The following is a 12,305-nucleotide window of genomic DNA, read 5'->3' as shown; positions in this document are numbered from 1 at the left end:
GGGGGCATAGAGGGTAAGCAAGCCTGGTCCCTGGCTCCCCTAGTTGAGAAGAAGATCTGAGGTGCAGGAGCTGTGGGGTTGTGTTGTCATCTGATTCTAGTGACCTTACCCTGTAGATTTGAACTGGCCCCTGGGTAATTCCCCAAGCAGAGGGTTAGGATGAAAGTGGGCTCTCCTTGTCTTCCTTTCCTGCCTGGGGGCTGTTGCTGGGGGTTGGTAGCTTCATGTGAGACAAGAGTCTGTCTCAGTAAAGTGGTTCAATGTGCTAGAAATACAGTTCTTCAGGACAATAGAAACTCATTCCAAGTCATGTTTTGGGAGATCAGTGTAGGCAGCTCTGCTTACTCTGTGGCATGGACAAGAAGGATCAAGGGTGCTCTAGAGCTTTAAGTGCCTACAGTGTGCCAAGTGCTTAGCTTGGAGTATTCTCACGTGTTGAAGCACTGGAGCATCTCTGTGCCTTCCTCATACCCACAGAATTCCAAGTCTGCCAGGGTAGCACATGCCCCTAATCCCATTAAGAAGTGGTACTGCCCATCTACTATCTATCCATCTGTCTGCCAGCCTTCCCATCCATCTGTCCATTATCTATCTACTCACCCACTCATCTGCCTCTCCAGCTATCCTTCATCATCCATCCATCCATCCATCCATCCGCCCACCCACCCAGCCAGCCAGCCATCTGTTCGTCTATTACCCACCTATGCAACCATTTATCTGTCTGTCCATCATCTATCTACTCAACCATTCACCTACTCATCCATCAGTCCATCCATCTATTCATCTAGGAGTCCATCTGCCATCATTTAGTTACCCATCAATTCATCCATTCACCCATTGGTGTATTTCTTTGTCCATCTTCTCTTCTGTAGATCCTTTTGGTGGTACCCACAGTGCCTCAGCTGATCTGAAGGTCTAGACAAGTACCTCTCATGGTAGGCTCAGATCTTCCTTGGAGTCAAAGTATATCTTGGATGTTGTTGGCCCAGCGAGGCTACCAGAGCATGGACTAAGAGATAGGGAAAAGATAGGGCTTTTAAACAGAGATGGCTGCATGCTCACCCAAACAGAGCCTGGTAAAAGCCTGACTCTGGTTTGTCTCCTATGGATGCTGATGCTGGTGATAGATGAATAGAAGCCACAGCCTTCAAAGGCCTGAATGGAAGAGAAGCCTGGTGAAATCTAAGTTGGATCTCATAGCTGCTGCAGTTGCAAGTGGCTTGGTTGAGGGTAGAGGGGTAAGGGTAGGTGCCGCTCATGTGGGGGTGGTGGAGAGGCCAGGCTCTTGGGGATGGGGCACAGACATACTGACCATGATGTCTTCCTTTGGGTCCTGAGCCAAGATGATGTGCTTATCACTGTTTCTGCAGAGATCTGTTCTCTGGGGACCAGCTCCTTTCTGTTAAACTAGACCTTCTTTGGTTGTGTGTGCCACCTCAGGTCCTCTGGGGATCCTGTTACCCTGGAGATAAAACCCAGCATCCCAGAATGCTTGGAAACTTTTTCTTGGAGATCTGGAAGGAGGCAGGTGGTTGCTGGGAGGGCAGCAAGGTTTGCTTCCAAGAGAACACCAGGGTGGGCCTGGAAGAGCTCACAGAGTGCAGTCCTGTACCAGCTTCAAGGTGGAAAGCACCGAGATGCCACAATGTCCACATGAGAATACTCCAAGATGAGCACTTGGCACACACTAGGCACTTAAAGCTCTAGAGCATCCTTGATCCTGCCTTTGCTGGGCCTTTCAGGCTTACGAATGCTGATGAGGTCACAGTTCTGGGGTTTGAACTCTGAAGCCAATAGAACTGCATCTTGGGGGCTCTAGACCTGCCATGGTTTTGTCTCAGTGACTGGTTCATGGGTGGGGCTTCGGAGGCCCAAGAGCATCCCATGGAAGGGCTTGGGATTGGATCTACCCAGGAAGCTGTGGTCAGGGCTGCCTAAGGGATGGGTGGGAAGCAGAGGACAGAGTCTCCTTCTGGTTCCAAGTAGAAAGGGGTGGGGCAGAGCTGCAGGGTAATGTGAAATGTGGGCTTGACAGGAGGGGAGAGGTGTGTTGGGGGGAAGAAAGCCTTATTTCCCACCACTGTTCTGTCTCCCTTTCCTCCCCCCTTCTATCCTGCTGCTCTCCTCTCTCTTCCCTCCTCACTCAGGGAGAACCTTTACCAATCAGAAGACTTTCACCATGCTACCCTCAGCCTTTGCAGGGAAGGGCTTCAGCAGCTAAGACCACAGTGTCCTGGCCATCAGCAGGGTCTAGTGGTGATCAATGGAGCCTGGCACCTCCCCTCAATGAGGCAGCTGCAGAGGTTTCACTGGGAACCCTGGATGCTGCTGTTGTAGCCAAGTGAGAGGTGAGCAGGGTTGTTTGAGGTCGAGGCCCTGGAAGAATTCTAGACTCTTGGAGAGACTGGTAACCCACTGTTCCTGAATGCTGTCACCTCCCCAAGACCCTGTGCAGGGAAGCCACTGCTTGGATCCTGTCATGTCCTGGAGGGATCCTGGGGGCACCTCTGTCCTCAGGAAGGGCTCTTTGGAGAGGCAAAAAGAACACATGTCTACACCTCCAGATTCTGAAAATGGATTTCTCCCAGGGAACCAGAGACTCGGAGTGTGTTCTCTCCCCTGAGCAAGAGCCAGGAAAACAGCAGGGGGCGGGGCTCAAAGAGAACCAGGGAGAACCCGTGGAGTCTGGAGGCTTGGATTCAAGTCCTACCGCCCACTGATAGACAATGTGGCCTGGCTTCACCTCTGGAACCAGGTTTCTTCTGTCCGGTAGAACAGTGCTACCCCTCCCTTGTGGGAGGTGCTTGGAGTGCACATTCTTGGTTGTCTTCACCTGACTTCAGGATGTCAGTGTTAGCCAGTCCCTGGAGGACTCTCCAAGCCTCAGGAAAGCCCCAGAGTCCTTGTTATTCTGGACCCCAAAAGCCTTACTGTGTTGCTCAGAGAAGTGCCTCACTCTCTTGGGACAACTTTGGGGCAAGAATACCCACCTCTTGAGGTCATGGGGAGGCTGTGGTGGGACATGAGGTGATTCCTTTCTGTGTGTACTCTGGTTGACAGGGACTGTCTGTCTGTCTCGTGTATGGTCTGGCTTTGGCTGGGCCTCTCCAGTCCCTCTCTGGCCCCACCCAGCAGCACCTTGCAGCCACCTACAGGAAGCCCTCCCTGGCTTCAGCCTGACTCTCCCAGACTCTTGATCTAGGGTCTGATATGTATGTACACTTGACTGGACACATTTCCTACTCTCCTCTGTTTTCCATTTCCTAAGATCTGTGTGTTGTAACAAAAGCTGCACTATGCCCAGGGCACTGGCCCTACTGTGGCACTGCCCACCAGGCCTGGGTGGATGCTCTGCCTTCTCCATTATCTCTATCTTCTGGGGGACACTTCAGCTCCACTCTTTTGCTCTGCTGCCCTACTGTGTGCCTGGCTCCCCAGCAGCTTCAGTGGGGGACCTCCTTGGCTATTTATTGACCCACACATGGTCATTAGCTGCTGGACCGTCTTCTGAAACTGTCCAGTTGCCTTCACCAAAGCCTGCCCACCCTCCAGAGCACCATAGAGAGAGTGCAGCCCAGGGCTCCTGGATTTCCTCTCCTTCCACACCCCCATCCCTGCAGGGGTCTCCTCCTCAGGGCCTTCGCTCAGCAGCTTCCAACCTAAGTTCAATGACTGCTACTCACTCTTCCTATTGTGACAAAAACTCCAAATCCAGGCCAAGTGCTTCTGAAGATTCAAGCTTGAGCCTCCTTTGCAACAGGCAGTGGCCCAAATCCTTGCCAAAGGTATGTAAAAAAGTGATCATGAACCCTCTGAGCCCCTGGGAGGGAAGAGAGGAATGGCAGATGCCATGGCAGGAGCTGTTATTGTATCACAGTCTATTGTAGGGAATTTTACTGTTGTCTATTGTGGGGAAGCTGGTAGTTGAAGATCACTAGCTACAGAACAAAAGTTACACTACTTCTGCCTAGATTGCTAAACCTTAGAGGATACAGTGGGCAGGGCAGGGGCTGGTACTTTGTAGATTGTTTAATCCTGTACTATTTTGGCATTGGACACAGTAACAAAATGTATACCAATTAAAATAGATTTGGATAGGAAAATTGGTCAACCGTTTGGAGAACCACCAAAGGGTTACCACCGCTTAGAGGCTGGTCATCTGGGTTTGCAATAAGATGCTTCGATGCTTGGAGTTCTGCCCTGGCCACTGCTGGGATGGGTTCCTCCTAGGCACATGAGCCCTCTCTGTCCCGTGTGTTTTGGGACCACATGTGACTTTCCTCCCGTGTGACTCAGACAGCTCAGGGCAATGGGAGATGGATGCTTGGGAGATCACAGGTCAGTAATGATCCCAGGCTCTAAGCATTATTGTGTGGCATACGGGTGACGCTCTTTCCCTCCAGAGCTGGACTCAGATGGTAGGACACACAGTAGAAGGACCTCTTCAAGCTGGTCTCCTTAGGATGTGAATTCCCACTGTGGTGGTGGCTTTAGTTGTGGGGGACCCCCTTCCTCCCTCCTTCCACCACCACCTTTCCTTCCCTGCACCCCTACCCTTCTTTAGGAAGCTACTGGATTTAATGAGCATGGATGAAAATGCCCATTTCAGAAGAGAAGCATCTTCATGGGGACTCAGTGCCTAGATTAGCCTGTCGTCTCTGGCTGCAGACACAGAAGAGACCCTCCCCAGGTTGTCACGTTGCAGCCATGGGGCCAATATGCAGCTTAGCCGGCTGTCCTGACTCAACCCTTTGGATAGACAAGGCCCTTTGGCTGCCCTAACTTTCGGCTAGGCTTCAGAGAGACTCAGCTCTCTGCTCTGAGGGCCGTCTTCCCTGAAGGAACATGGAGCTTATGGTGACCACACGTGCCCCCTGGGGAAGCCCTGACCTCTGGCCCACTGGCCAGGTATACCCAGGACTGATCAGGGAGGCAGCGTTCCTTCTAGGCACATGAGCCCCTCTGTCCCCACTTTCTGTTTATGGATATCCCTGTTTGAGCTGCACAGTCCCCTTCTTATTGCTAACACGGTACCCACAGGCATGGGAGTCCTTTGGAGGAGGCTTATTTGGGTCCTGGAGGTATAAAGTTGAGGTGCCACATCTCACAGAGGCTGCTGGTAGGTGGATTCCCCTCAGTGGTCAGAGTGGGGCAGGAAGGAGGTAGAGAGTGCACGTGTGTGCCTTCCCAGGTTCATTCTGTTCTTAGGAAGCCACTAGGCATTGTGATGGCCGGGGTCTCAGGGCAGTGGCTCTGGGGTTAGCAGTGGAGAAGGAAGCTTCCCCATGGCCTTTTAGGTAAGGACTTTGCCCTCAGCTGACTGGTCTGAGGTCTGTAGCCATGTGACCTTGGCAACTGAGTAAGGCCAACATCCAGTGAGCTCTGGTGGCTCAGGAGGGGGGATAATAGAAGAACTTTTGCTTCCCTACCCATTGAGTTCTGCCTGATCTGCTACTTCTTACTTCCGGGCACTGGTGGGATTGGGCGTGGTCTTCTTTGCCTTTAACTTCTACCCTGACCTAGGTGACAGCTCCTTATCCACCACCTCCTAGGGAAGAGAGCCTAGTACCCCAGCTGGGACTGTGCAGGGTCCTGTGATCACTGAGTGTGGAAGGTGAAGCTTTCCAGAGGCCTCCTGTGTGTGTGTGTGTGTGTGAGCATGTCTGGATGTGGGTACCCTAGGGCTCTGAGCTCAAGTGTAGCTCAGGCTGCCTTGTATGTAGCAGAATCCTTGAAGTCTCTCCTGTCAGGTGAGTGTGGGGGCCAAGGACACAGTCTACTTGTACCTTGCCCTTGAGAAGCTTCTGGACTCTGGACACAGAGAGGGGCCAGGCAGGGTAGTGCTCTCTGGACCATACACGCAGCCTGGTTCAGCCTCGCTGCTTGGCTCTGAGGTGCCCCTTGCACTCAGTAGGGCCTTTGCATTCTCCGTGTTCCCTGTCTCGTACATCTTCCCTGGTCGCAGGGCTATTCCTATGAGCGTCAGTACAGGATTGCCTGCCATGACAGGTTCCAAAATAGTTGTGACTTAAGCAAGAGGAGGTTTTATTCTTTGGCCAGGAAACACAGGTCAGCAGACCCTGTAACCTGATTTTGTACTGTTTGCTCCTTTATCATTTACTTAATGCTTAAAAATCATCTTGTTTTTTTTTTAAAGCTTAAATGCTTATGACCTACATGGCAGAATCTGGAACTGTGGGATGGAGATGCTATATATATATGTATATTCAATACATGTGACCATAAATAAATGTTAAAACAGTATTTTTCTCTCTTGCTGGACACCCTTTGAAATCATCTGTCAGTTCCCTATGGGAAGTTCTGTGCTGCCTCGCGGAGGAGCTGAGGTCGGCCCCTGAGGGTCTTTGCTTCGATTAAGTCATAGCCCAGGTCACATGCTGTCCTCTTCCACATAGTCACGTCACTGCCTCCTGGAGACAGACTTCTGGAATGGTGGTGTCAAAGGCAACAGCCTTGGGACTTCAGACCTGCAGAAGTCTGTGTGCCTTGCACGCATGACGTGGGGTCCTCTTGGTTCTGGTGGTTGTAGTCAACCTGGTCTGACCCCTGACCCCTTTGGCCTCAGTGGCTTACACTGGCATGTTGGGCTCACCTGTAGTTTCTCATACTGCTCAATGGTTCTGACCATTCTTTGCTCTTTAGTTGGATGCTCCTTCCCACTTTTTCTTGGAAGCCCCAGCTCTGGACCCCATCACTCCCTCTTCTGGGGAGATTTCCTCTGCACTCTCATAAGGAGAAGCAGAAGTTTGGAGTTCCCATCCTCCACCCATAGTGACTGTACCACTGAGAAGTCTTTCCTAGAAATGACCCTGGACTCTGTGTCCTACAAGGTTAGACTGTAGGAGGGACTCCAAGGTGCCTGGCGTGACTAGCAGGACTCGTGTGTACCTCCTGTCTTAGTCACTTAGGGTCTGTCTGTCTCACACTGAGATACCTTGAAGGTATTTATTGATTGTCCTTTGCCCCTAAGCAATTCTTAGGCAGGCACCTGCTGTGGGCCCTGCAGGCTGGGAGCGTGTTTGTGGTCCATGGTTGGGACTAATAGAAAATGAGAGATTTGGGACTCTCCTTTTGGAGGTGGAGAAGAATGTAGACCATGAAAGGCAGAGACTCAGTCTATTTCACTAGGGCTGAGGAGCGAAGGGGAGACTCTGGGGGTGGGGGGAGGAGACCTGTGGTCTTGCTGGATGGGGAGATGAATCATGCATCTCTGAGGATTGCTTCTTTCTGTCTTTGGGCCTGTCCTTCCTCCTGTCCTTCCTCCTATCCTTCCTCCTATCCCTCCTTTTAGCCTTTAAGGGCTTGATGTTCATGGGTGTGGGTCACACAGCCGCCTGCCAATGCTCGGGTAGGATGTAGCTGCATCTTTCTCTTCCTAACCCTCCTGGTGTGTAACAAAGTTCAGTGACCCCCCATTGGGGGACACTCGTGCCTTCCATCTCCCAGGTGTGTGTGTGTGTGTGTGTGTGTGTGTGTGTGAGCACGTCTAGATGTGGGTACCCTAGGGCTCTGAGCTCAAGTGTAGCTCAGGCTGCCTTGTATGTAGGGCTTTATCTACTCCTGGTCTGCCCTGGGACAGAGCTAGCTCCTGAGTTTGCCCACTGAGGTTGTAGACCTAGGACCCTGGAGGCTGCTGGACCTGATGGTAATGGTGAAGGCTGTGGGGAGTGTTGAGGGTGGGTTAGGGGGATGGAAAAATGGAGGGCATGGGCTTGGGGGATGGATCCTTAGCTTCTGACCACATGGCTTCTTACTGTCATCACTCACTTGAGGAAGGCCCAAGAGCTAGAAAGCAGGAGAGTCCCATGGGATAGAAACAGTGCTCTTTCAGGCTCTGATGTGGTGACTTGACATGATTTTGGGGGGAAGTGAGTCACAAGGTTCAGCCCACCCTCAAGAGGAGCGAACTCATCCCTGGGGCAACGAACAGCAGCCTGGAAGCCTCCATGCCAGTGGGGTAAATGAAAGGTTGCTGCCCTGTTCCTGGCCATCAGCAGCCTCCTGTGACTGGGTGGGGCTTTGCTGGGTGGCCTCTGGCACCAGCACCTGGTGGTCCTGTAATTGCCCCTCCTAGGAGGTGCCCTAGCAGTGGCTGCCTCCCCTCCCACCTAGGCTGTCCTGGCTGCAGGCACAGCAGGGGGCGGTCCCTGCCCCTACTCCCATACCTCTTTCTAGGCCAATGGGAAAGGGTATGACCAGTTTCTCTACTGTGTTGCAATTTTCCTGGAAATGTGAGAGATCCCAGAAGGGGCCTGAACCACTAGTGTCACAGCGAACTGCACAATGAACTTCAACTGGCTGGGCGGCAATTCCCAGGGTGGCCTTTCCAGGAAATGGTGGTCAGGGGCCAGACCAAGGCCCCCAGTGGGCTCAGCATGGAAGAGGACATCTAGGATTAGGGAACAGCTGGTGGGGCGGGGCACAGGGATGAGCATCAGGAAGTGACAGAGTTGGTTAAGACCCTCCGGCTTCCTGGTTGCTTCCAAAGTAGCTGAGCCTTGAGGGTGAGGGGTTGTCTCTTCTGGGGATCACTGGCTTCTCTTCCTCCTCCTTGGGGCTTTGTTCTCCTGGACCATGGAGTAGCTTTAGCATATAGGGTCAGGTCCTTTAATGACTGTGGGTGGCCTGAGGTTAGTAGTCCCAGCACTCATTGTTCCAGATCAGCTCTGCCATGTGACCCAGAGGAAAGAGAGAGAGAGAGAGAGAGAGAGAGAGAGAGAGAGAGAGAGAGAGAGAGAGAGAGAGAGAGAGAGAGAGAGAGAGAGCACTACTGTGTATGACTTTGCATGTGGAGGCCATAGGACAATCTTGGAACTTTTCTTGTGGGGGAGAAGAGTCTTTGATTCAGTTGGGCTGCCTGGCCTGTCTCTTCCTCCCCAGGACTGTGATTATAGGAGCAGGTGTTGCAGTTTACAAGGCTTCTCAGTATCCAAACTCAGGTGACAAAGCTGGGAAGGCATACCTCAACTGCCACTCCCCCACCCACCTTTTCTACAATCAGAATTCTTTCTGCCTATCTCAGGGCTACCCCCAGAATTTTTGCTTTCCCAGTCTCCTCTGAAGTCAGCAGACTCACCTGGGTCTAGTCCAGTCATTCCCCAAACTGGAAAGGGCACGCACCCTAAACTCGTTGGTTGAGCCTAGCTCCTCTTTTAGCCTAAACTTCTAAGGGACAAGAGGACTGTGATTTGAGTAAGGTGTTGTCACTTGAGGTCTGTGGTGCACATTTACACCCATTAAACACTAGGACCGTGGCTCTGTCTACAGCAGCAGGGACATTTTCAGGCTTCAGTGGGTTAGTTCTTTGGTCCCAGGACCACTCCAGCCTTAGCTCTTAGAAACACCAATCCAATGACTCTTTAACTGGCCTCCCCAGATCTTGATGGGGTCTCAGATATGCTATGGAACCACCTGGGTCTTCAAGGTGGGACTCATCTTCCCCTAGAGCTTCTCTGGAGCTGAGGCCACCTGGCACTTAGCTCAGGGCATCATGTGTGTGGGGATATCTCATAGCCTCACTCCTTTTCACACCTCTGGATCCCTGTGAAGCCACAACTACAGTGCAGCATCTTTATTATTATTATTATTATTATTATTATTATTATTATTATTATTGTTGTTGTTGTTGTTGTTATTACTATTTAGCTCTCTGACCCTCTCCCTGTAACAGGTACCTCTCCCTGTAGCAGGACACTTTAAAAATCTTTTCTTCTTGCTATGATAAAATACTCTGACAAAAACAACTTAAGGAATCGCAGATTTATTTTACGCACAGTTCCAAGTTATGCTCCATCGTAGTGAGGAGTCACCGCAGCAGGAACTTGGAGAGTCAAGATCAGAGGATGAAATGGATGCATACCTGCTCTGAGTTCAACTTGACGTTTCTGTCGTTTCACACAGTCCAGGATCCAAACCTAGGGAATGGTGCCTCCCACTTCTACAGTGGATCTTCCCATATCAGTTAATGTGCACAAGCCTTCAGGCTAACAAGGTCTAGGTAATCCTTGTTGAGATTTCTTCTCTTCTTGAGTGATTCTGGGTTTGTGTCAAGTTGACAAAACCAACCATTACAATGCTATCCTTTGTCAACTTGATGTAAAGACACACCGCTTTATGCCACAAAGGTTCAGTCTTTATTCCCAAAGCCTCACACTTATCTCATAATGTAAAATAGAGTCCAATCTTTAAAGTTCCTATGGTCTTTAAAAAGTCTGGCTCTTCAGTGAAGAGCAATTGTTGCTCCTTCAGAGGACCTGAGTTTAACCACAACATCCACGAGAGTTCACAATTGACTATAATTCTATCTCCAAGGGATCTGAAGCCTTCTTTTGGCCTCCATGAGCAACACACACACACACACACACACACACACACACACACACACACATACACACACATACACACACACACACACACACCCCAAACAGAATCTTAAAAAAGGCTCCAATGCTTTAAAAATTCAAAATCTATGAACCATGTTTATAAAGCAAAATCTGCATGCTCTCAACATACAACTGCACAGAGTACATGTTCCTAGTCCAAAATGGGAGAATCAGGACACAGCAAAGAGCTGCCACACCAAAACAAAACCAAAACCCAGCAGGGAACAGCATCAATTTCTGAAGCTCCTTGTCCAGCATCAAGGGTTTGTTATATAAATTTTCTGGGTTTCAAAGGACTTGAGTACCTCTGCCCCCATCAGCTCTACCACAGCACACACAGATTTCCGCCTAGGCTGGCTACACTCCATACCTGTACCTCTCTTGGGCAAATGTCCCATGTTCTGGACGTTTCCAATATCCTGGTGTCTCATTGAAACTGAGGCTTTATTTTCACAGATTCATGGCTCTCAGGGCCTCTCCACGGGGACGGTGGACCTGCTACGTGGTGCCTGGCTGCTCCCCACGAGCCCCTCAGTCTTGCCTCTTTGCTTTTAAAACCAGCACCATATGGACATTTAGAACATTGCCAGGTTCTGCTGCTGCCCGGTTAGAGATCAGCCTACCACAGCTGTGCCAGCTGTGCCAGCTGTGTGCTGACCCCGACTAAACACCTTTCTATTGTCCTAATGCTCAGAGGAGGCTGTGCTGGAGCTAATCTCTAACACACCTGCTTCCTCAACACCAGTTTGACTCCGACCCTGCAAAACAAACGAGTCCATCATCTTTAAATTCAACTTCTCTAGGTTCTTAGGAAATGGACAGAATGAGGCAGATTCCTGGCCAGACTCTCACACAGATGCCGCTAGTCTAGTTCCTCTCAGAGTGTTCTTGTCCCCTCTGAAGCTGCCTGTTTCTCTCAGTGGTACTGTCTTTCAGCCTCCCATTAGGACAACCCATGAGTATTTGCTTACAGCATCCAACGGCTCTTCTATCTCAATGTGTGCCAAATGCTTCTGCATTCTATCCGCTAAAGAGTTCAAAGGTGTAAAAGCCACACGGTCAGGTTTATCACAGGAGTAGCTTTCTTTCTTGGAACCGATTTTTGTCTGAGTTTCATTTCCTGATGATAGCATGGTCAAATGCCCTAATCAAAGAATCTTCAGCCCACAGTCCCAGGACATGGTCCATCACAGCTGGAAAGTCATGGTAGTAGGACCTGGAAGCAGGCAGAGAATGTGGGATGCAAGCTGCTCTCAGCTTGCTTTCTCCACTCTCACCCAGTGCAGGATATAAGCCTAGGGAATGGTGCCACCCTCTCTTAAGCCGAGTCTTCCTATACGAATTAACCCAGTCAAGACAGTTCCCCACGTGCATGCCTGACAGCTGATCCAATCTAAACAACCCCTTGCTGAAACACTTCTAAGTGATTCTAGATCTAAAATGGACAGTTCTAGCTAACCATCACAAGCAACAGACGGGACACACACAGCATTCTGTACAGAACCTGTTCTTATTTGGGTGGGTTGGCCCAGGGTCTAAGAGCCCCCCTGGGGGCAACACATCCTCTGTCCCAACCCCATGCATCCACCAGTTCCTGTGCAGGCTAAGCACAGCACAGTTGGCAGGGCACAGGGGTTGGAAAGAAGGTGACAGGGGCTCAGACCCAGCTCCTTACTGTTTTGTGTACCCACCAAGTTCCTGAGGAAGGGGAGGCATTTGCATAGTTTCAGGGGCAGAGACCTTCTTTAGCCCAGCTGCAACAACCTCCCTCTGCTTTTCTCCCTCTGCTCTGGTGAACCCTGGACCCAGCTTGTATCAGGATACTGCATGGAGACCAAAGATATGATCCCTGTTCTTCCAGGAGGCTTGCTGGATCATGAGTGTGTGTGTGTGTATGTGTGT

Source organism: Micromys minutus (assembly GCF_963924665.1).
Source record: "Micromys minutus genome assembly, chromosome: 1".
NCBI classification, from domain to species: domain Eukaryota; kingdom Metazoa; phylum Chordata; class Mammalia; order Rodentia; family Muridae; genus Micromys; species Micromys minutus.
This window is presented reverse-complemented; position numbering follows the sequence as displayed.